The sequence below is a fragment of the Euprymna scolopes genome, chromosome 41 (genome assembly GCF_053919585.1).
Source record: "Euprymna scolopes isolate OS-2025 chromosome 41, ASM5391958v1, whole genome shotgun sequence".
Classification (NCBI taxonomy): Eukaryota; Metazoa; Mollusca; class Cephalopoda; order Sepiida; family Sepiolidae; genus Euprymna; species Euprymna scolopes.
In genome coordinates, this window is record NC_136522.1 from 33553330 (window position 1) to 33579831 (window position 26502).

The 26502-nt window shown below is 31.2% G+C and overlaps 1 protein-coding gene across 1 annotated transcript in view; it reads left to right on the forward strand.

The window, feature by feature from the left end:
• LOC145266464 (uncharacterized) overlaps positions 1-23818 on the forward strand; it is a 58590-nt gene extending 34772 nt beyond the window's left edge. Inside the window, exon 11 of the mRNA XM_080122147.1 lies at positions 23192-23818. The gene's annotated coding sequence lies outside the window, so the exon portion shown is untranslated. The remainder of the gene's footprint in view (positions 1-23191) is intronic.
• Positions 23819-26502: the final 2684 nt, after the last annotated feature.

The window sequence follows — 26502 nt, forward strand, 5'->3', positions numbered from 1 at the left end:
CTGCTGATTTGGGTAACAGTTTCTTATTTGAAGAAAAAAAATTTTACGCCCTTTTAATTATGACTAATAAAGAATAAATTATTGACCAGGATTAAAAATTAAAATGGTAGAAATCAATTGACAAGAAAAACATTTGTCTTGTATGACTAAGACAATTTTGTTTTAGTTTATAATAAAAAGAAAAAAAAAACAATCACAAAAGTGTATCGAGGGGGATTCACACACACCCAGTCATTCGAAAAGTAATGCATCTTATTTTTTAACTTAAAAAACAAAAGTTGAAGAGCTACAGATGAAAGTGGTACCATTAAAATGAGCAATTTTTTTTTGTGTTCCAGAACTTATTTTTTCTACATAGTCATTACTATTCTCAATGCACATTTTACAGCAATAGTGGTGTTTGTGCATTGGTGTTTAGAGCATGCCTTGTCACTCACATCTGTCACCACTTCGAAATCAACAAACCCATCAACTAGATCAGCTTTGTAAATGTTCAACAGGCGCCAATGAATGTTGATGGGTCAATTTTTTCTGCATGGATGAATTGAACGACACATCTCTGCTTCTGGCGCACATCTATTATAAGGGTTGCTTTTTTAGTCTCACACTGTCAATATCTACAACAGAGATGAAACTTTCAGGTCATGAACGCATAAGTTCAGTCATAACAATGCAATTTGCAATTCCCTCTCATCCATTCAAGTAAAAAAAAAAAAAAAAGGAGGTAATACTTTTGGAATATAGTGTTACATCTGTAAAGGATGGAAAAACTTTTGTGGGGGATATTATATTAAGTATGAGAGTTCAATGTGTTGTAAAGCAAGAATAAAACTTGAAAAAGAACAAAGTCGACACAACCAGTTAGCAACTTCTCATATTTCGTTTCAACCAAGTCTGAGAGGATCATCAGCAGTGGTTTAATCAGAGAATGAGAACCTTCACACCGCTATTGTGATGCTAAGGGGACTGAAGAGTTAATGGAGGAATATTTAACACTTCTCTAAGATTCAGTACATCGCTATTGACACAGGGGAGATGTCAACCGCCCTCCCACATATTTTGGTTTAATATTCTTCAGTTAAACCACTGCTGCCCTACCCTCACTTAATAACCCTCTTTAATCTGGTTGAGTTTTTCTTTTTTTTTTAATCAATTTTCACCCCAAACAAGGCACAGTGCCACTTTGAAGTGGGGGCTACTATCGGGGACATAAGTTGCAGAGGCATTATGAAGGGAGATGAGTAGTAAGATGTTTGTTCACGTTACACTTGGACTTCTGCATGTCAGTACAGTTGGGAAAGCAGAATCCCGGAAGGGAATTCCAAAGTCTAGCAGTTCTGGGGGAAGAAACTATTGGAGTAAAAGGCTTTCTTACACCTAGGGATCTCAACTGTGAAGGGGTGGGACTTGGCTGCTTATTGGGTTTGTCGGAGGTAGTCACGTCGAGGAGGTACAAGTGCTTGTAGTTCGTCAGAGCATAGAGCATTCACCATTAAAATACTTGTAGAACAGGCAGAGGGATGCAACATTTCGTCGATGGGACAGAGGCTGAAGCCTAGATGACGGTTCAGGACCTATCAGGTTGGTGACTCTTTTTGAACCCTGTCCAGGAGTGAGACAAGCAGCAGATGCACCGGCCCAAAATGACAATAGTACTCCATACATGGGCGAATGGTGGCCTTATAGAGGTACAGGATACTTTCAGGCGTAAGAAGTTTTCTAGCATGGTAGAGAGAGCCCATCTTCTTTGCAGCAGCCCTGGCAATGCTCTCGATGTATCTATTCCAGTTTATGTTCCCTGTAAATGTTAGGCTGAGGAGTTTAAAGGAAGTCCTTTCAGGTAATGTGTTCTTGGCCATTGCTATTGGTGGTAGAGAAGATTTCTTGTAGTTATTGAAGGAGACAAGCTTAGTCTTAGCAGCATTGAATGTGACCATCCATTTTTGTCCCCATTCCACTACAGATTAGACTCTAGTGTTTCTGCCATTTCCTTAGATATGTGTTCATTTGTTTCCCCTCGTACTTGTTATAGAGAGTGGTGTCATTAGCAAACATGCCCATCTCCGAAACAATTTTATCAGGTAGGTCATTTATGAATATCAGGAATAAAGGTCCAAGGATAGACCCCTGAGGTACTCTCGCATTTATATCATGTTGTTTAGATGTATGACTGTCCAGGACAACTTGGATTTTTCTCTTACTTAAGAAGGATTTCATTACATTATGTATTCTTCCAGTGATTCCATATGATCTAATTTTCCTTAGAAGACCATCGTGCCATACCTTATCAAAAGCCTTAGATATATCGATGGTTACCGCTCTACCTTCCCCTGTTTTGTCCAATGAACGGTATATACGTCCAGAGATTACAGTTAAGATATCTGCTGTGGAACGGGCTTGCCTAAATCCATATTGTTTGTCGGTCAGGAGTTTAGCAGCTGTAAGATTTTGGACTAGGGCTTGATTAATTAAGGACTCAAATATTTTGGCGAAAAATGGGAGAAGGCTAATGGGGGCGATAATTTAATGGGTCAGTTCTTTCACCAGAATTCTTGAAGACTGGTACCAAAGAAGCGGTTTTCCAGCAGTCTGGAAAGAAAGATTCATTAAGGTGAAATAAATTTATAACAAATAGTTAACTGTTTGTGTTGCTTTTCTTTTAACCTGTATATCACTTGTAATACTATAGATCTAAACAAGGTATGGTATAATAAGACTCAGAATTCATATTAGAATTGTCTAAATGTAGCGAAACAGTAAAGTATTGGATAACTGTCACTTCTAAGTGAGTTTCCTGATGGAGTTTCAATCCTTACTACAGGTGAGAATGAAAATTAGCGCACGAGAACAATCTATCCCTATGGATTAAAGGCTTTAAGAGTTTGAAAGGATACACCTAACAACAGTTTAAATTTACATTTGTGGATAAATCAAGTTGAGGAAAGGAGTTTGAATAATCCAAAATGTACATTTTTTTCTATGTGATAAATTCACGTTTCTGTTATAATTGAAAATGTTTCTTGGCAAGAAATTAATTTCCTCACATTTGGAAAAAATTTAAAAAAAAAAAGAAAAAAAAAGTCACCTTATGAAAAACAAAATTAAATTATATTTAATTTTAATATTTCAGGCGGTCCTCCATCCTAGATATTCTTTGGTTAAAACTGATTGTATATGAAATTTTATGAAAAATGAATATTTCTGATTTTGTACAACATTCATTTCGAATGTCATTTGATGACATTTCTGTACCTTCATGCATCTGTTCGTCTTGTGTATGTTTGAATTGCAGATAAGTTTTTTCTTGGCAACGATATTTAGGTTCTTCAGAAATTTGCTTAGCTTGGTAATATTATTGAAGCACAGGGAGGAGCAAGTGCTAGTGTAATTGCAAGAATTAGGAGTAGAGATCCATATATATATATATATATATATATATATATACACTAGCTATTCCTATTCGCCATCCTCTAGTTCTTTCCTGTAAAACACACCCAGAAAGAACTTATCTTACTATTACCACTGCAAAAACTTTTCTGTCTTCCTCTACATACCTAAAATCAAATCTTTCAAAGAACTTCTCATCTGTTTTCCTGATGACTAAAACATGGTAATTTTGAATATGAACAAAGATTTGTCAAGCTGTCCTCTCAAATGTAATCAAATATTTGGATTCTTCAGACTACTGTTCTCATCTTGAGTCTCATTTTCACAACATTTCAGTTGATGTAACCTCTGACTGCTTTAAGATGTATCTTGTCAAACTCTGGGAATGTTTCTGTTGAACTTGTGAACTTACATGGAATTTCAGAACTGAACTCTTTATTTAATCCACGAGGGTAGCATGCTCTCATTCCGTCAGCCATGATGTTTTCAGTTGTTCACGGGATTCAACCTTCAGAAGAATGTCACTTTTACAACTGAATTTTTCCAACTACTTGAACTACTGCAGCATCAGTCTTTGCAGACTTTTGTCAATTTCATTGTTTTCAATCCTTTCATCGTATTGTTTATCACTCAACAATCATTAACTCTTATCGAATGAATTTTGGCCTTGATAAGTGATGACTAATTACTATATAAAAAACATAGAATTATCCAAGTTTCCACTATGAAGACAAAAGAATCAGACTAAAATATTGAGTCTGTAGTCTATTGTTGACTATATGTAAAATAAGCTCTTTTGTATTGCATAGATCTGTCATAATTAGCTGTAGATTCTAAGTATTCGATCCATTTGGATGAAATTTAGATTCTAAGTATTCAATCCATTTGGATTTATTTATTTTAATATGCAAACAGTAATACAAAGAACTAAAAAAGATGCTAAATTTTGGTCAATGTTTGGCCAGATTCCTTATCTTAAAAATATAAAATCACTAAGTCCTGATAATTTCCTCTTTTCACTAAATTGCCTGAGTTGTATCCCCACTCTACCTCTTTAATTGGGTCCCTATTAAAAAATTAATCTTGCACAGCCCCCCACCCCTTCCTGTGACCACAGTTTGACGGTTTCTTTTCTGATACGACAGATTTCTATGTATACCGTTCTATCAGTCTTTTGTCAGCACCGTGTTTGAGTGGCTCTGTCGCCAATGTTGAGATCATTGCTATGACTACCAGTCTGTTACATGAGACCATGGTACCTCGCCCCTTCCTCGACACGCAAGCGATGTTCACCTCTGTAAACAGGTATTTCTTTGGTCTTAGAAAATTGATATATGAAAAAAAAAAACGGCTTCATTTACACACTGTCTTCCCTGCTGATTTTTCTGTTAACTAATGAACTTGGGAGATATTTTTTGGAAGTACGCATGACTGCGAATAGATTGCAAATTCTAATTGATGTGTTATTTTTTTTTATTATTTTATTATTTTTTTTTTTTTGCTTATTTGAGATAAAAATGTATTTACATATAGAAGTATTTAGAATTGGCTTACGATTAAATCAAAAGCATAAATTTGCGATTCGCTTTTGTTGATCTGTCTCAGTTTGGCCCAGGGTTTGAATATTTAGAAGCATGTATAAATATTTATATATTATTTATAAAATTGACCTTGTGTGTATATGGCGAATGGTCTCTACCAAACTATTTAGTCAATTTTTTGTCTACAGACTTGAAACTTCATATAATGGGGATTTGAACCCGTGGAACAAATTTGATTGGGTTTTTAGCTGTTAAGGGATCAAAATTGGAACTTGGCAGGCATAAGTCTACTTAGTGCTCTATGCATGTGCAAATATACATTTATACGTTAAACTGCATTAATTTTTAAAGATTTTATATCCATCTGTCCTATGTCATATGGTAGTAAATACCACTGAATAGTTAAACGTTTTGATTTTAACTAGAGGCATCTAAGTTGTATCTGTTAACTTTTGAAATCACTATACGTTGGACACAATATAATGATCAATAAAGAATTGGCTCTGTAATAATACAAAATCTGCATAAATTAAAATATATTTAAGCATATTTTATGATCAGGCAACAACGGGGCATGCTCATATTTTTATATATTTTTTAATTTCTTTTTATCACAAACACTGAGAAATATCATTGTCTGTAAATGGATTCCTCTATCCTTTTATCCAATGCTCAATTATTAAACCACTGTCATTTTCATCCTTTTTCTCAGTATTTGCAATATTGGTGAGATATGTATCCAATTATGCTTATGATTTAATAAAAGTCTTCCATTCATTTTCACATGGCATTACTATTTACCTAACCACAATCCGAGCAATATGAAAATCAATCTATTACAATCGGACTTCAATTCCAGTAACTAAAAAAATATATAAAAATGGAGATACAGATAACACTTTGAACTTAATTCAAATATAAACTTTTTTAACCGTTTTCTTGTGAAGAAGCAAGTCCTTTAGATGATTGAAACTCGTGCAGTGATTTGGGACAGACATTTTTAAAACAAAAACAGTTTTGAACATGCATTTCTAGAAAACATTAAAAACAAGGAAAACTATTTAAACATAAAAAAAGATAGCTAGCAGGGTGATATCTTATGTATTATGTTTGGGAGTCCAGCCAAGTGACAAATCAACAAAAATGAGTCCCAAATTTCTTGTTTTTAATATCTATATAAGCTGATTGTACACTCACATGTAGGTGTTCATATATATATATATATATATATATATATATATATATAGAGAGAGAGAGTGAGTTTATACATATGATATAAATATGTATAGTATTGTATGTGTGTGTGTATGTATGTATATATATATATATTAGGTATAAAATATTTTTTTTATACAATCTTTTTACATATTTTATTTATACAATCTTTTTACTAATCAATTACATATTTGCAGACAAGTTTCTGTCAGGCCCATCAATATCCAGACCAATTCTGGGCCAATGAAATCCGTCTACAATGTGTAACAAAAAATTGCTTGTGTAAATAAAGTTCTATGCACAGAAAAAAAAAGTCTTATTATCGAGCGTAGTAATGATTCTGTGGATGTAAACCGATGTACAGATGTGTGTGTATGTATATGCACATGTGTGTTTGCATTATATACATCTATATATACACACATGTGTGTGTGTGTGTGTGTGTATATATATATATATATATATATATGCAAGTATGTGTGTGGAGGTTTTGAGGAGCAATATGTACATTTTTTTTTATATTTATAAGAGTACATACAGAGTGTTCTAGGCAAATGTGATTTTTTTTTTTTTTTTTTGTTTTTCTTTAAAGGGAGGCACCATATCTTTTTAAATAATATATTCTCTCAAAATTCAAAGATCAAATACGGTTCAAAGTTTAATGTCCAAGCACCATATCCGTTTCAGTGTCCAAAAAAATACGACTGGAGACTCGGATGTTAGAACTGATAAAATTGTTCAAATTCTTAGCCACTTCTGGGTTTTCCTGGAGGTTTTACATATTGTCTTCCTGCAACCACTCTCTCTACTTGATGGCTGTTGACAGCAATTCAATATAGCTGGCTGAATTGAGTCTGAATTCTTTATCAACAATGTGATAACCCTTGTTATAAATACACCTAAAGACTATCACAGTTTGAAGGAACTTGATCTTCATGGGGCAATGATCTTTGTGCTGCATACTCAAGGCACTTGTTCTGCATATTGTGCAACGGTTCTGAGATGAACCAAAGCATTTCCAGCTTGACTGGATGTGTGACCTTGTTGAGTTTCTTGGCTTTTGTAAGGTGGTTCTCTTGAGCTCTGGCAGTAAGTAATTATTAACCATAGCAACTCTTGCATGTGGTGTAGTGAAAATTCTTACTATTTTCTACAGTCACCATTCTGAGAACCATCTCTCTTGCCAACGTCTGTATTGTCTTGATCTTGCTATACTTTTTTTTTTTTTAATGTATGGTGATGACACCTACTGTGATTCTATCTGCTATCCATTGCTTTTACAACTCTTTCACAATTCTCTTACGCACATCTACAACTAAGAATTTTTTAATCTGGCACGAATCATCATGATATAGATCATTCTCATCCAAGATTCTGATGCTTTTCAGTTATCCATGCAATGTTTTTCACTTTATACCAAAATCAAGAATATACCATTTCTGAAATAGCCCTTTCCCTGTTAATTGCGGTATGTTGCTGGTCCTGTTCAGTTGTAGGAGGTACACCCTCCCAGGCTTTGCTTTCTCTTTTTTAGAAGAGGTTAGTTATTGCTAATCACCTGAAGCTACTGGGAATGTCTGGAGCTGGCCAGACATTTTTCGCAGGCCAGTGTGCTCCTCATCTGGCGTGCTGGCTCTACAACCTCATTTTCTGACTCTAGTGTTACATCTTTTCGCTGTGGGAAAGATAACTACCCTATTGTCTAGTCTCCAGCTTTCAAATTCCACAATAGTACACAGAAAAAGCTGTTCATTGCACTAAAATATTTTAAATGATTATGAAATGAAAGAATAAAAAAAAAATTTATATTTTTCTTGAACACTATGTATGTATGTATGTATGTATGTATGTATGTATGTATGTGTGTGTATATCTACATGATTGATGTGTATATGTAGGTATGCACACATTCATACAATAAAGTGCACTAACTTATACATGGTTCACAGTAAATTGTGTTCATTTCTCTTTGCTTTTTGGTCGTATAAGATAAGTATGATTTAAAAGTGTGAAATGAATTACCTGTTAATATTTTGATCTTGGGGATTTCAGCCTTTTTTCTTTCAGGACACAAAGGTAAGTGAAAAAAGGGGCAGGTTGGGCGGAAATCTTTAATGCTGAAGAAATCAGAACATCTCTCTCAGCAGAAATAGTGTGTAAATTTTAGTCTTCAGATATCGCAAAGATGTTCTACCAATGTGTTTAGCAATGGAAATCTTAGAGACTGAAGAAAAAAGAAAATCCCAATTTACCTCACTTCGCTTTTCCAGTAATGATTAATTTGATTTTAGACCTTCCTGTAATGTGGTTCCCTTTTTTTAAAAAATTTATACATCATTAAGATGGTTCTGACGTTTCCTCATTTCAGTTGCTTCCTTTTCACTAGAATTTCTAATCTACTTCTAGGGATTCTTTTTTGTGTTGGTCAGTAAACATAGAAATTTGCGTTAGACTGTTTAATGTCCTAATGGCAGCATTCATCCTAGTCAGGTTGAGGTAGCTTCTTTTCTGACGCACATCACATCTTAAATCATCATACATCACTAAACAATTTTTAATATTGTAATTTGATAGCTTAAATTTATTTTAGACAAAAATTTGTTAAAATACTTATAACAAATGAGCTTTTAACTCCTAACCTCTTTTTCTGAGTACAGTGTACTAACTGATTGAGCCATTGGCTCAATTCCTTCTCCTTCTCAATATTTGTTAAGTTTCAACAAGAGACATTCTTTCTGTCTTTCCTTTTTACTTTCTCTTTCTTTCTCCCTATCACCTAAATGTGAAGAAAAGAGAAAAAGAAAGCAAAAAGATTTCCTATGTTTTCACCAGTGAAAATCAAACTAATTATCTGTTTATCAAACTACATGCTGCTTTGTGTAGCAGTATTAAGATTTCTGACTGTGACAGTAAGATTTCCTCTGCTTTTCTTTTAATTATGACTAAAAAAAATAATAATCTGGATAAAATCAATGAAATCCTTTAATCCAGACAAAATAATAAGAGGGAACTTAATCCTGCTATTGCTAGAATTGTTTACTAAGTGGCCAATTATGGCTCTGTGTAGTGCACTATCAATTTGTCTACATGGCACCTGCTGGTGGCAATCTTATTTTGTGTAAATTGAACTCTACTTATGACTTCACAAGCAAATTCAAATGTACAACACAATGATTCATTTTATATTTCATTTTGTTATCAGGATTCACACAGACTTGAAAAGTCCTTGAATTTTGACTTTTGCCTTGAAAAGGCCTTAATTCTATTAACTGAAAAATCCTTGAACATATGGAAAATGTCTTGAAAGACCTTGACAATTGTATTCTTTTATGTCCAGTAAAAATTTGTGTAAAAATAAAATCGAAATAAATCTCCCTCTATTTTTGCTTTCATTTGTGATGTAATTTTTTTGGGGGAGGGGGGGGTATAAATAATCCCCTCCATCCTACCACCTAAAAAGAATGACATAAGGGATGAACAGTAGTTGCCAAAAGCAGTTGTAGCACTAATTGCATGCTGCTTTCTCAATCAGTGTCAAAGTTTGAGAAATTGTATGTTTAATAAGATATATACAACAAACTCTAACCCAACAGTTCACAGGTGGGCAGGCATACTATTAAAACTTTTACTCAAATTAGAATCAATTAGTTTTATGAACGTTTTCAATCATTTTGTTAAGTAATTTCGTGTATATAATTTGCAGATGCAAAGTAAAATAGAAAATTTAATTCAAGTAAAATAGTGAATATATTACTGGGACTGCAAAATGAGTTGATTACTACCACCGATAGTAACAACACACAGCTTTTTTTTTTTTGTGTAAACACACTCATCACTACACACACACACACACACACACACACACACACACACACACACACACACACACACATATAAAAATAAATATATGCATCAATAAATGTACCAACCCGAAACAGAACAGCTACTGATACTATCACAGATCAGCACTGCTGTTGCTGCTCTCTTCTCCAAACATACACACACACACATTAATGTGTGTACATATTAACGTTTTCCCCCTCTATCTCTCTCCACCTCTTTAAGGATGAGGAAGGTTGTCTGCTGGAGAAAGACAATGAACTTTTTCCCTTGCCTTTCAGCCTCCTCCTTCCATTCTCATTTGTCCTCTCACTACCACCCTATGTTTTTGATTTTGTCGCCGTTTACTTCTCTTCCAGCATTTACTCATTCGCAAATCCTGCGTGGCTCAAAACTGATTGCAAACCTATTTTTTTTTTTTGTTCCCTAATCGCAGTTTTTTTTTTATTTTTTATTTGTTTACATCTGTTGGTATGAATACGCGTTTGCAGGGTTATAAGCTGCTGCCAGAGATACAGTTTTATATTGAGGTATGGCTAACTTTATTATGCTCTGTCTCGATCAATATAAACCATTTATCAAAGGAGTCACCCTTTTTTTTATTCTTTTATATTCATCCCTAACCGTTTCTACAGGCATTTTAAAAATGCATCTTGTATAGAAAACAGACTGCTTTCTTTCATTTATAAATTTACATTTTATGCTTTTTTAATTTTTAAAACATAGTAAAATAATTTCTTTGTTTTGATTTAAAAAATAAAAAAAAAATAAAAAAAAAAAGGGGGCGGGGGGGGGGAGGTACTTATTTTTGATACCCGATCAAAAAGGGCGGTGGGGTTAACGCGTAGTTTAATTAAAAAAAAATTTTTTTTTAATTAGAACTGAAAGAACCTGGACTTGATTCAACAGGGCATCATCAAGAGATGTGGTTGCTAAGCAACAAATTCTGCCAAGTTGTCTCTTATGGCTTAATATTCTATATAATTATGTTTATGGTGTGAAAATACTATGCAAAACCTCACCAAGTAATTCTTTTTGACTCTTTATACAAAATGTAATTTTCTTTTTTAATATTGATTTTACGAAACAAAGATCAAATTTATTTTTCATGGATAAGATACATCATTAATGAACAACCCAATAAATCATATTTGATTATTATTCTCATCCTGGTCGTTACATTCATCACATTTCCGCAGGTGTAATCTACGACATTCTTCAGGTACATTATTTTATTTATTTTTTTTACATGGGGACATTCTAGTCAAATACTGTGTAGGATTTCCAACTGAGCTCTTTATTTAATGGCTCTGTGGATGAAATAAAGGGTTTAGTTTGGAATTCTGTACGGATTCTAGAGTTGTCAGAGTTTATATCGGCTGAAATGTTACAAAAATAACAACCAAGATGAGAATCGTCATGTGGATATTCGAAATAATACTGTAATTTTATGAATCGAATGTTTATGCATTTTATGAAAAGTATTTAACACTTAAGATTGTTCAAATTTATAAGTTTTTTACATGTGAATAAATTCAATGAAATTCTTACAATAAAACGATTGAAATGTAAATATTTTCATGTTACTCGATAATCATTTTTGGAACTGATATTAAAACATGAATACATAAAGCACCGTGCTTATGTAAACTTAACAAGGATGTTATTCTTAACGTAACAAGGATGTTATTCTTAACGTAACAAGGATGTTATTTTTAACGTAACAAGGATGTTATTTTTAACGTAACAAGGATGTTATTTTTAACGTAACAAGGATGTTATTCTTAACGTAACAAGGGTGTTATTCTTAACCCCAACCTGAACAAGATCATGTTGAATTAGATGTCAATTTTGTAATTGTTTCTTATATAGTTCCTAAGATTAATTTTTGACACACATTCTTTCATTCATATAAAAGACTAGCAAGAGAATTATCAGGCATTGCCTGGGAATATAGATAACAAAAATTATCTCCTTTATCTTTTTATGTCTTTATCTGTTTGGTCAGTGAGGGTTGAGGACATATGTTGCATGTAGAGAAATGTTATGAGAAAAATAGGATGGATGTGTAATGTAAGTCTTCAAGACGGGCCTAGATCTAAACCATGTATGAAGATGTAAGCAAAAGAGTAGACGCTGAAGGTATGATCCTGTTGAAAAATGGATGAGAGTTCTTGTGCTAGAAAATGTAGTATAGTTGAGGTAGCAGGTAAAATAGAGCTGGTCAAATAGGTTATTTTAGAAATCAGTTTCTTTAAGCCATCAACCGCATACCACCATTGAAAACTTGGTAAAATGATCTCTTTCTCTCTATGAACAGTGTATAAAATGGGGTAGGAGGTATCCAGATGTGGTTTCGTCAAATTTAGGGAAACCAGTGAATATTGAGGACATGTGTTGCATGGAGAGAAATGATGCGATGGAGGTGTGATATGATCTTGAAGACGGGCTATAATCTCAGAAAGATTAAGTCTTGATAGTATAAAGAGATGTGTACAGAGCAGGAGACTTTGTTGGTATGGTCATATGTAAAGAATAAGTGAAGAATTATTGGACTAGATGCAGAACAGTTGAGATAGCAGTCAGTTGGCAGAGGAAGGCTAAGAGAAACATGGAAGTAGTAAAAATGTATTTGAGAGAAAGAGGGATTGAGAAGACATCTGGCCAGAGATTAGTTTGGAAGTCAGTTTCTAAAAACCGTCCAACACATGCTGGTATGTGAAACAAAATATGATGAATGTAAAATGAATAGTATACCAGATTTAACATCTCGTTTCATTATGTTGTTCCTACGTTGAAACTTGTCTTGGTTCTATTAAATTTTATTTATTTTTTTTTAAATAAATTGTATATATGTATAGTTTTCTGTCATACTAAATATCCTGCACTTTGTGATAAGTTTTTTTTTTCTGCTTCTGGGAATGTGATATATTTTTCTCCAATCGTAGATGCTGTAGCAATAAATTTGTAGTTATTTGATGTAGCTGTTAATATTGACCGATGCTGTTTTCTGATCTGAAATTTGAATAATTTATTGGCCACAACCACGAACGCCATCATCGTCGTCATCATCATCGTCGTCATCGTCAACCATCACATGAGGGTGGTTTATATTAAAGGTCATCACTTGTCGCCAGCTTTCTACCCAATGTTTTGCTGATCATGGGAATACTGCATGTATGGATTTGATGAGCATACGGAGGTTAGTGCTGCTTTCTCTGGCCAAGTGTTTGTGAATGACACCGACTGATCGACTGTCGGGGGTGGGGGACATCATTTACGGACACCTTCCCTGTAAACCCCACATCTAGCTATCAGCGTTTTAGAAGGAACAGTACCTTGTTTTTAATCCAGAATGTTATTGTTGGATCTTGGTAAATTATCACCTTATCACTTTTTAAAATTTTAACATAAGAACAAATTGTATTTGCTAAGAAAATGCTCAAATTCAAATATTTATGCATAAAATGTCTCCAATGTATATGTTTAAAAAAATTGACATTTATGAAGTTATCTTGTCAAACTTTTGAAGATTGACCTAAACAGTTATCTCTGACATTGATATTTGATTTGGACTAGCTTATTTAAAAAATATTTTTGTTCTATGTTGTTGACATTTTTATTTAGCTTCCGTTTTTTCCTGAAGATACTTAATCTGGCTAAGAAAACTTATTGAAGACATTTTCTCTTATTGTAACAGATTAGTTAGCATGTGCAATTGTATTGTCTCTTGAGATTTCCAAAAATATTAATTTCAGCAGTGTGGTCTTTTACCTCCACGTGAATTATACTTTTTTTATGTTCTTTGCTATCAATTAGTGTCAATGACAAAAACATTTTTTTTTTTAACCTATTTCATAAAACGATTTTATCATGAAATTAATAATTGATTTGTGTTTCCTCATAAACATGCATCATTTTTTCTTTTATTCTTGTGCAAAAGCTAGTATATAGCACTATATAGATAAAGTTAGTGTGTGTATATATACTTGTGTGAGTTGGTCCTATAAAAATTGTCAAATAATTTCACACACTCTATACTAAGATTAAAACGTTTTCGAAAAAATATTCATACAAAAAATATCTCCATAAAAAAATCGAAATGTTAAAAAATAACACTTTGATTTAAATATATTTTACTTTAAATCGAATATAAATAAATGAATTTAATTAAATATCTAAATTTGCATAAAAAGTTTTAAATAATTAGAAATGGTAAATCTCTGCAGTAATAGTTGTAATAGTGTTTGAAATACTAAAATTGTTTCAGTTTTTCCTTTAATTGTTAGACTTTGTCTAACAATAATGAATCATTAATTTTAAGCAATTTACATTGTTGGAATACTGATTACTGGTTCTTCTACTGAATTTAACTTTGTAATTCATTATATATTTTCCTTAGTTTTGCTTTTCTTTAAGCGTTATTGGCAAACGTGTATTTATATAATTCTAAAGGTATAATCACAAAAGCACATTTAATAAAATGCATTATGAAACCATCACTAGGCTTTTATTATTAAAGTGAACAATTGAAACATTAGAAATTTAAAAAATGTAAAGTTATAGAAAAAGATGTAGATTCTAAAGATGTAAAGATAGAAGTGAAATAGCAACTAACACAAAATAAATTTTACTTTAATAAAAAAAAAAAAACTTAAATAGCAAAACAAAGATTTATATGCTGATGAAAATTTTAATCTAAAAAAATCTTAAGATGGCGATAGCTAATAATAGAAAAATGCATCAGACGAAATGTCTTGGGGGTTAGAGGAAGGTCACCATTTTTGTTTGATTTGCTTCAAAATGAGTAGCACTAAAATTTCAAAGAACAATACTCATTGACTGAAGAAAAGAATAGGTAGTGAGAAAGTAAGGCACAGACTCTAATTCGTTTTAAGTTTGTGTAAGAACAGACTGGCTATAAAAGTAACATTCATACAATTAGCTTGATTTATATATTTGTATACTATCTCTTTGTTTCATTTTAGTTCAAAGTTTTCAGAGGGGCTTCCTTGGGCTAATACTTGATTTTTATGTGAGATATAGATATTTGAATATTTCATCAGTTCTTTTACTTTTTAAACACTAAGTTAGTAAAGAAGTTGAAGACATAATTCTTCTCTCTTCATTTAAATATGTTATAGTATATCTTGTTTGTGGTCTCTTGGTTTTGCTGGATTCTGGGACAAGAATTCATTGAGTCTGGAATATCCAGTTTCATGTTGCTACATGAGGTAACCTCACTTGGAGAAGGTGCACCATTTCTTGTAAAAGCCAATATAGTTTAACCATACTGAGATGTTATTTTGGTTGCGAATACGAAATGTGATTTTAGATATTTAGTCAGGGTTTACTTGTAGGGTAAAGTATCTTCATGCCAGGTTGTCCTCACAAACTTCTGTACAGACTTTAAACACACCAGGATAGTGTCTAGTAGGCATTCAAGTTTTCTCTGTACGTATTCAAACTTGCTCCTATGTGTGTGTTTATAGATTAGATGCAAGTACTATTTTTACATTTATTTGATATAATATTGTTTAATTTTATGACATCTAATGATGTAATGCCTCATTTTATTTTTTTTTTTTAATTTCAGACAAAAATTGAATAAACTTTCGTAATTGAATTTTCCAATGTCTACATATTTGCAAATGTTAAAATTTAATTTCTTAGAAAAAAAATGACACAAAGAGCTACATAATAAAGTCTCAAGCTAATTTGGAATTCTAACGAATAGATTTGTTCCTCGTCAAGAGTTCATTCATATTTCTGGATGCTGGAACTTGTATAGTTCAAAGAGAAACAAGATTCAAAGTTTTCAAACCCATATTATTTAAGAAACATCCAAGGAAAATAGTTACCCAAGAAATCTATGAAAACTGATCCCAGGAAAGTTTTGTTCATGGAAGAATCTAAGTTCATCCTTGATGGTCATGATGTATGTGCATGGGGTTAGATTTGTATGCAACATGATTCAAGACAATTTGGTGAATCGCTACAAGATTGGGGTGGGATCATGATAGGTGTTGGCAGTGAGTTTGTGGGTCCTTTTAAAATTGAATACGAACTAAGTTAATGCCATTTCTTGAGTGGTTTGATAACCAACTTTTAACCAAATGTAAATCATTGTTTATGCAAGACAACACAGTTACGTTTCAAAGCTTGCCAAAACCTTGTTAATATAAAAGATTTGTAGGAGATTCGGACATGGCCTCTGATCCAATTAAGAGCCTGTAGAGTATCACTAAGTGATATTGCAATGGTAGACAGTTTAACAGAAAGTATGAATTCTGGCAAGCCATGAAAATGGCTGCAAATAGCTTATCAGTTGCTACAATAGTAAATTTAGCATCAGCTGTCGAAAACACTTTACATACAAAAAATACAAAAAAAAACAGTGCTGTAAATGATGCATCACTTTTCTTCTATATTTTAGTTTTTTTTCCTTTATATTTGTTTCTTTTTTTTCTTTTTGTTCAGTTTCAATTTTGTTATAGCCTTTTATATTCATATATTCTTTAAAATTTCTCATGCAAAACTTGTAAATATTGGCAGTAAAATTTATTTTATCAATCACATTTTATAAAGTGCAACAATAGCAACACTCATCATTTTGCATGTAAGTTAAACATTTTATAGATATAAGATTACATATAAGTTAAAATTTTAAAATACTTGTTTTATGATTTAATCCCAAGATACACTTTAAATTGAATATTCCGACAATAATATGAAATATAATATGGATAATTTCTTGCTGGTGATTAATAATTTAAAAATAAAATTATCTATAATAAAAATTTTTAAAGAATAAGTTTTAATACCCATATGCAGGGTGACTACCGAAAATACCATCTAAAAAATTCTTTATGCGATCTAACAATATTTAGTACAAATAAACTTCAGTCTATGCTTGACTTGTTCTCCAAGTTTAAGTCATAAATGTCCAATGGTCTTTGTTTTATGACAATTCAATGACATGCAGGGACACTTTTTTTATTGTCTACTAAACACTAGGTATGATCTTGATTTTTTTTTTTTTTTTTTTCTTTGATTTTTATTGGTTGGGTTATCTAAATAAATGTCTATAAAAATAACTCCCAAATTTTTCTTGATTTAAAGAGGGCCATCACAGTGCCAAGAGGCGTGTCAGTTACTGATAATTTTGCATGTTGTATCCAGGTGTGTGTGTTTATATGGCTAAATGTAGTAAGCATGTGTGTGCGTGTATATATATATATATATATATATATATATATATATATATATGATCAGCTATGGATTGAGCACTCTGGAGAGTAAATGATGGTTTATATTTAGCGTAAAAAGAATTAAATACTCTCAGTTGTTAGTATTGTAAAAGAAAAACATGAATAATTTCATTTAAATAACTTCTCCCACTGACACTTGCAGTTTCTAGCTCAGTCAATACAGGTTTCATACGGTCTTGAAAGGCCTTGAATTTGGAGCTTTGTCTTGAAAAGACCTTATTTATTTTACCTTGAAAATCATTTTTTATGTCCAGTAAAAATTTGTCAGAATATTCAAAATAAAATCCAAATAAATATATTTAAAATATTTTTGAAATATTAAAATATGAGGGGCGTGCAATAAGTAATGGCCTTGACCCACTTCCCATAGCAGTAGAGCAACGAAACTTGGCACAGTTATTAGTCTTTCTCTACATAGGAACCACCCAGAGTTATGCAAGTTATGCATTTCTCCCATCGTTTGATGCAACTCGGGAGACCGTTTTTGTAGAACACCCCAGGTTGGTCCTCCAACCACGACGTGACTTCAGAAATTAAGGTTGCATCATCTGGGAAACGCTTTCTTTTCAAAAACAACATCATGGCTGGGAAGAGGTGAAAGTCAGTGTGCAAGGTCAGGAGAGTAGGGAGGATGGGGTAGGATTTCATAACCACACGCCCGTGCTTCTGATCTGGCGACATGCGAGTTGTGGACCGGAGCGTTGTCCTCCAGGAGGAGGGTACCTTTGCTGATCTTGCCCCGCCTCTTGATTTTGATAGCTTCCCTTAATTTCCTCAAAAGTGAAGCATAATAGGCTCCTGTAATTGTGGTACCCTTTGCCAGGAAATCTGTCATCACTACTTTGTCCTGGTCCCAGAAGACTGTGAGCATGACCTTGCCAACGGAGGGCTGCACTCTTGCCTTTGGAGGTGGTGAGTCCAAGTGCTTCCACTTTATTGACTGGGCTTTGGTCTCTGGATCATAGTGATGGACCCAGGTTTCATCCTGTGTAATCAGTCTTTTGAAAAACTTTGATTCATCTTCTTGGCACATCTCCAAATTCATCCTCAAGCACTCAACATGTTCTTGCTTCTGGAATGGTGTGAGCGACCTGGGAATCCATCTGGCAGACACCTTATGCATATGTAAATGGTCATGAATGATAGTTTCCACAGACCCTGTACTAATCTTGACATCTTGGGCTCTTTGGCGAATAGTAATGCACCGATCTTCCAAAATGGCAGCCTCATCAATGGCAGAAGGGGAGGAGGGCGACCAGGTCTGGTAGCTGTTTCCACAGACTTCCAGTTATGTTTGAATTCACGATGCCAGCGTTTTACAAGGTCATATGATAGGGCATTATCACCATAAGTTTCTTTCATTTCATCAAAAGTCTCCTGTGGTGTGTGTCTTTTCAAATACAAAAACCGGATCACTGCTCAACATTCAACAGGCTCCATTTCACACCTGACTCAGTTCAAACATCTGTAAAACAGAAACCACAATTAGTTCATAGCTGTAATTTGCCACATAACCCGTATAGATATAAATCATTGCACATGCAAAATTTCAGCTAGATCAGAGAACTGGAAGTGGGTCAGGATCATTACTTATTGCTCGCCCTTCATATTTAGATATGAAAATAAAATAAACACATTCTTCTGAAATTGCATCATATTATTTCCAATGTTGTTGATACAAGAGTTAAGTCCCTTTTGCACAAAACTATGCTATCCATATACACTACTAAAGTAGCTGAAGTGAAATTAAAAAGTGGGTCAGGGAATGAAAACATGAACTGCAACTGAATGACTAAATGTATATAATTTTGTAGTTTTCTCACACATTACTATAGAAAGCTTTCTGTAAATAACTGGCATTTAAAACTACTTCATAACATACAAAGATAAATCAAAGTGACTTTTTCTGTTGTCACTTTTTTGGTTTATCATTGTTTTTATATCAAATTTTGTTTTGAAAACTCGAATTTTGTCTGGAGAAGGCTTTGAAAATGGACATTGGAAATCTGTATGTACCCTACAGTAAAAAACTGCATATAAACCATTTTTAAACTTGCAGTGTTTAGCCACACTGAGTCGTAAAGACAAAATGTCGGTGGAAGGAGCTATATAATTTAGATTTTATCTGAGACAAAATGAATAATTTTTCAAAGTGAATACCTGCTTAAATAAATCCAGTCAAACTCGTGTACAATTATTATTTCCCTTTTAGCAAATTGGGAATGAAAAAAATATTCCAAACTTAATCTTATAATGTAGTAAATGATTAATAAATTATTAATATTTGAAGTTGGTTGCTGCTGATTGTTGTTGATTCACACACAGCCATCAAAAATCGTGTCTCAGAATTATCTGATCTGCATGAAGTCTTAATTCGTCACAGCTGTTTGTTGTAGCTGAAAGGCTATGAAATTTTTACTGACCCCAACCTCTAGAGTAATAAATGATTGCATATGAAGTTGGGAAAAGTTTAGTTAAAAACACAAATGTTCATTACATATGTCCTTGTGGATCCTGATGTTCAACTGTAGTTTAATAACTCTAATACTACGACAGTGAAGAAGGGCTGGATTTTTGGGGTTGCAGTTTTTGATGAATATACAGAGAGATATAGCAATATTTCATTGAAATTTGGTACTTGTACAGTTTAATGAAGACATTAAAAAATGAAAATATCGAAAAAAAAAAGGTTATATTGTATGGAATCCGTTTTGGACTGAAGATCTCTGAAAAATAATTTCACTTAATTTGATCAAGTAGTTTTTTTTTTTTTTTTTTTTTTATAGTGGATACACGTTTTTATGACAGAGCATTGAAGGTAGCCATCTTTGAATTTTTTTGAACACGCCACGAGGAGATAACTCAGTTTAAAGTGCAGACACTCCCTCCCCATCTTTAATACTAGCTTTTCTTCCTAAAAATCAAACCTTTTGCTTGGTATCATAACAAATTGTGTTTTTGTTGTAAAAAAACAAAACAAAAAAAAAACTATTTGATGATATGAAGTGAATTTTTTTTCTTCCGGAGAACTTCATTCCATAACGGATACATACAATATAACATTTTTTTTTTTTCTCTCGATACTTTCATTTTTTAACGTCTTGTACAAGTACCAAAATTTGTATTGAATTTACCTGCCTTAGTATTTATTTTTATATTAAATGTGAATTGATCAACATTAGTTTCTCCAAACACTTTTTCTATATACTTTAATAACTCAAACTATATGCTGAAATATATTTTAGTTCTGGGATTGAGTTATGTTTGAAAGCAATTTTGTTTTAATTATTCTAATTCAACATAATTTATAATTAACTAAACATGTAACTATCTCTCTTAATCATCTATATACTTCTCTCTCCATTTCCTGCTCTATATTGATTCAACCACTCTAATTGCTTTGTGAGCATTCAAAAAATGTGGCTCTCCTATCAGCATAGTCATCTAATTTATGTATATCTGTACACATGACAACCACATTTGTAAATTAAACCTAAATATTTTTGCTTCTATATAATAATAATAATAATAATAATTCTAAATAATAATAATAATAATAATAATTCTAAATAATAATAATAATTCTATATAATAATAATAATAATAATAATAATTCTAAATAATAATAATAATTCTATATAATAATAATAATAATAATAATAATAATTCTATATAATAATAATAATTCTATATAATAATAATAATAATTCTATATAATGATAATATAAGAATGCTATGGAAATAAAGATACTATTTTAAGTTATGCAAGGTAAGAAAAATTTGTGACAGTTTTTGAATGAAATCAAAACTGTTTGTAATGGTGATGGGTTAGTGTTTAGTATATAAATACTGAAATGGCCAAAACGTTTTTATTTTATTTTATTTTTTTTAAGGATTATATTAGATAATTTTACTTATATATTGCATGATGTACCTTACCAATTGATATATTTTGTATGAATATTAATGTAAACATTGAAACAAATTTTTTTTTTTTTTTTTTTTTTTTAAGACAACAAAAAAACATGATATATTAGTGCAAACATTGACTAAGCATAGTTTTTTCACAGTAGGTGTACGCTACTAATTATAGTAAATAATAATAATAATAATAATATATATATATTCATTGATTCAACAATACTCACTATGTGAGTAGAGCTTAGAGAAATTAACTCAATGAGTTCCCCTGGTTAATGAAACAAACGTTTTGGCATAGCTCCATAAGTATATTGCTATACTATATACATATGATAAAGTGAGGTATTTAAAAAAAATTTTCTTGATTGTTGTAAATGATGGCTAAACATTAACAAAAATGATGCTGAATTAAAAAAAAAAAAAAAAAAATCAAAAATATTTTCAGAAAATAAAGATTGTAAAAAAAGAAACAAAACAAATCTTTATAGAAAACTGAAAGGGATGAGAAAAGAAAGTCCAATGGAAATAGTTAAATGGAAGGGTAATTTTCTTGGGTAGTTGTATAATCGCTAACTTTTGTGTGCATATATGCACACTTATATAATACATATTGCTCTTTATTATTTATTATTTTTCCTTTGCTTTCCAAATTAGTTGCAACTTTTATTAGTTTATTTGTTTACAAAACCTGTTGATGATGTTATTGTATTTAATATATCAAATTACCCCCCGTAGTATTACAGGCTAAGGTATCTATATGCAAAGATATTTAAACGTACAATTTGTATTATTACATGATCATATAAGATAATTCTCTCTCGGTTTGTAAATTGTTTTTACTACCAAATGAATTCGGAATTTTAATCTCTGATTAAATTTTTTTTTTCATTCATGAGTGGCAACAGCAGATCATCTAAGTGTGATAGCAAAAACAGATTTCATTTATGACTAATCAAAAATAAACTACTGATCAAGATTAAATATTCAAATTGATTGAAAATGCTATTTTTATTATTTACATACACAGAACAGTAGTTGTCATAAATGATAAAACAGATGTATGTACCTTACATTTAAAAAACAAAAAAAAAACACACAAACATAAGAATGAATAGGGTTTCTACTTCTAATAAATAAAATTTATTTTGCTGTTATTTGTAAATAACAAATTGTTATTTGATTCTACCTAACCATTTCCTTTTCTTAATTGTTGGTTCATGTTTAGACATTTATTTTTAATTATTTCCGTCCAGGAAATACTTTATCTGACTAGGATAATTTTTTTTTTCTCAGTTATTGCCATCTTTTTTATCAGAAAAAATTCATATTCCATGAAACCACATTTTTTGCTTCATTATGAAAATATTCTATTGGCAGCAAACTTTTGTGCAACTAATTATTTATATGATAGTCGTTCTACTTAATATGATAAAATAAAACATCTTACAGAATGTTTTATACATTTAGATGTCTATTTAAGGTACCCAGGTCAAAACCGGGGTTCTTTTTATTGGATGTATATTTAAAAAAAAAAAAACAAATAACAAAATTATTTTTCCAACTCTGACTCAAATAGCAATCCATCTCACATGATTTGAACTAGCCTATATTTTTGTTTTTTCTTCAACTATTTTATTGGCATAAATATTTTCTAAATCAGTGCTTACTATCAATTGAATATTTTTAAGTATTAAAATAAAGATTTTTGTTTAGTATAAATTAATTTGCGTTTTTTACAAAGAAAAAAAAAAAAGATTATATATTTGTATTCAATATTTATTTTTTCTTAAAGATTTTTTCCTCCCATCAAAAATAAATTTAATAAGCCAAGATGTGTGGTGTACAATGAAGGTGTGTGTAGTCTTTCCACCCCCTTTTTGTTTCTTTTCCCATTCCCAATTAAATATATATAATTTTTTTTTTGTTTCCTTCCATTAAAAATTTTTCTTTACAATGCCTTTCCATTTTTATCATGTCACACCCCTATCAGTCATCTTATTTTGCTTTCTCTTGCAGTGAAGCAGCAACATTGTCACTCATTTTACCCTGGCTACATCACATCACTATCTAACAGCAACAATACCAACAACCTGAACACCCAATGCCTGAAGCTGATGGTCATGACACTGACATCCAGATTATCTAATACCACCATCACTATTCCCACATAACGTCATGACCAGCATGTGCAGCAAGTTAGCTCACTCAGCCAGGATTCAGTGAATGATTGAAACCAGTTATTCAAATAAGTATTTCCACTTAAGAAACCAGAGGTATGTGAAATAGGTACCTACTGTTTCCTTCTCTTCATCCTAATTATTATGGTGTGTCAAAATGGTTCGTCCTCTGGTTAGATAAATCAACAGCTGCTCAGTCCCTTTTTGCCCCACTTTTTTTTTTTTCAAATTGCCTTCATTGGTTGGAATAGCACTTCAAGCAACCTATCCATTTGATTTCTCCCTCCTTCAAATTCTATAATTTTTTTATTACTTTATAAGAATAAAGTGTAAAGTATTCCCCATCTATAGCCCTATGCTGCTGTCCATTCATTGTAATATTCATGATTATATATTTTTTTTTTTTCATCCCAACCTACTTTTTCTTTTTAAAATCCTGATAGAAATAAACTTTTGCAAAAATTTTCTTCTGTCTTTTTTATTTTATATTTTTCTCTTTTCTGAAAAATGGTTCCCTCATTTTACAGAGTTTTATATTGCGAGTGAAAAAGTCGCATTTGCGAGTGATTTTTCAAAGTGACAACTAGAAATAATAAAACGCTTGCATTTTGATGATTGTGCTTCTTTTTTTGACAATTTTCCAAAGCTCATTACTGAGTGAAAAATATCTTTTCAACTTTTTTTTTTTTTTTTATAATAAAATGAGCAAAGTTAGATTATTTAAACAATTAGATGTTTAATAGAACACTATACTCTTCAACGAAGGCTGTTGAAATATATCCGAAGAAATTCAAGTTTTTTATCATTTTAAGTCTCAACATAAAATTTTGTAACAATTTGTTATGCTACATATAGATTCTGTTGGGAATGGTAAAAAAACGATGACTAAACAAATTGAAAAAAATTCCCAAGGTTCATGGCGAAATGGCATCAACACAAAGGGAATGGGAGATCCGATTCTCAAGACGTCGATTATTGGATAAATGTGACAGCAGAACACAATAAAACAGGACGAAGGCAGATGAAAAATTAATAAAATTTTATTTCTAGAAAGAAATGAAATTTAGCAAATATAAAGAGAAAAAACTGAAATAAAAGAATATATGTAGACAAAACAATCTAACATTGTTTGCTGAGCAAGCGATGACATATCAGTTATATAACGAAATTAACAAAAGTATCAGTTTGTCAATATAAGAGATATGTTGTAGAGATGTTTGTCAATATAAGAGAGATATGTTGTAGAGATGTTTGTCAATATAAGAGAGATATGTTGTAGAGATGTTTGTCAATATAAGAGAGATATGTTGTAGAGAGACAAAAAATAGGGAAGAACTCCAAATTCCTTTGATTTTATGTGTTTTTTCCCCTTTTGTTTTTCTTCAATATATTGTATAGCTGCTGCTTTTCTATCCCAGCAATCCCTGCAAAGCCCTCTACTCTGCTTACTTTTCTTACTTCCTCTTTCTCACGACGTCTCATGCACACACATGTGCGTTGATGTCTGTATCATCTCCTACTCTCTCTTGGTCCTGGATATGACCTTAAACTATATCCAGTGGTGAGGCCCCAATTTGCAGGCTTTGGGGAGTGTGGAGCCACCCTTTAATTACGATTGGTCCCAGGTCCACTCTGACCCGGAGTGGTAGTACCTGTTAGGGCCCCAACTATGGGTTAAATAGAAGCCGACTTGAAAACAACAAATATATCCTATTAAAAAAATTTTTCTTCCGAATCTTTGGATTCGGCATTAAATAACCCGAAAAGGATTGATATGCCATAAAACAACCAACCAACCTTTCTCTCTCTTTCTCTTGTTCATAGGTTCTCCCACTTTATTTACATTTTTTTTTTTAAGCAGACAATAAACAAAACAAGATATATTTTTTTCTCAGTCTAAAATTAAAAGAAAAAAATATTAATATGTAACAATATTTACAATTTCACTTATTTAAAAAATAGAATAAATCTAAAAATCGGTATGATGTACATTTAAAAAATAAATATAAAAATTGTTATGATGTACATTTAAAAAATGGAATAAATATAAAAATTGTTATGATGTACATTTAAAAAATAAATATAAAAATTGTTATGATGTACATTTAAAAAATAAATATAAAAATTGTTATGATGTACATTTAAAAAATAAATATAAAAATTGTTATGATGTACATTTAAAAAATGGAATAAATATAAAAATTGTTATGATGTACATTTAAAAAATGAAATAAATATAAAAATTGTTATGATGTACATTTAAAAAATGAAATGAATATAAAAATTGTTATGATGTACATTTAAAAAATGAAATGAATATAAAAATTGTTATGATGTACATTTAAAAAATGAAATGAATATAAAAATTGTTATGATGTACATTTAAAAAATAAATATAAAAATTGTTATGATGTACATTTAAAAAATAAATATAAAAATTGTTATGATGTACATTTAAAAAATGGAATAAATATAAAAATTGTTATGATGTACATTTAAAAAATGAAATAAATATAAAAATTGTTATGATGTACATTTAAAAAATGAAATAAATATAAAAATTGTTATGATGTACATTTAAAAAATGAAATAAATATAAAAATTGTTATGATGTACATTTAAAAAATAAATATAAAAATTGTTATGATGTACATTTAAAAAATAAATATAAAAATTGTTATGATGTACATTTAAAAAATGGAATGAATATAAAAATTGTTATGATGTACATTTAAAAAATGAAATAAAGTATCAATCAAGTAGGGTTTTTTTTTTTTTTTTTTTTTTTCACAGAAAGTCAGATTTAATGATTTTAGCGATTACTAATAAAATAGCCGACCCGTAAATTTTGGTAGTCGAATGGAGTTGTTGGCCTTTGAATTTTAACACTTGTTAAAACAATATGGTTGCTCCCGGATCTCTCCTCACTTCTTCATAAAATTTAATTTTCTTATTAAAAAAACAAAACAAAAACTACTTGATAAAGTTACATAATTTTTGGAATATGACATCTTTGTTCTGTGACAAGTGCATACACCAAAAAGACTTGTCTGTATTTTTTTTTAATTTGTTTTTTTTTTTTTTTTAAACCAGTGTAAATCCAAATGAGAATGTAAAATTCTTTATAAATTGCAAATATTATTTGTTTCA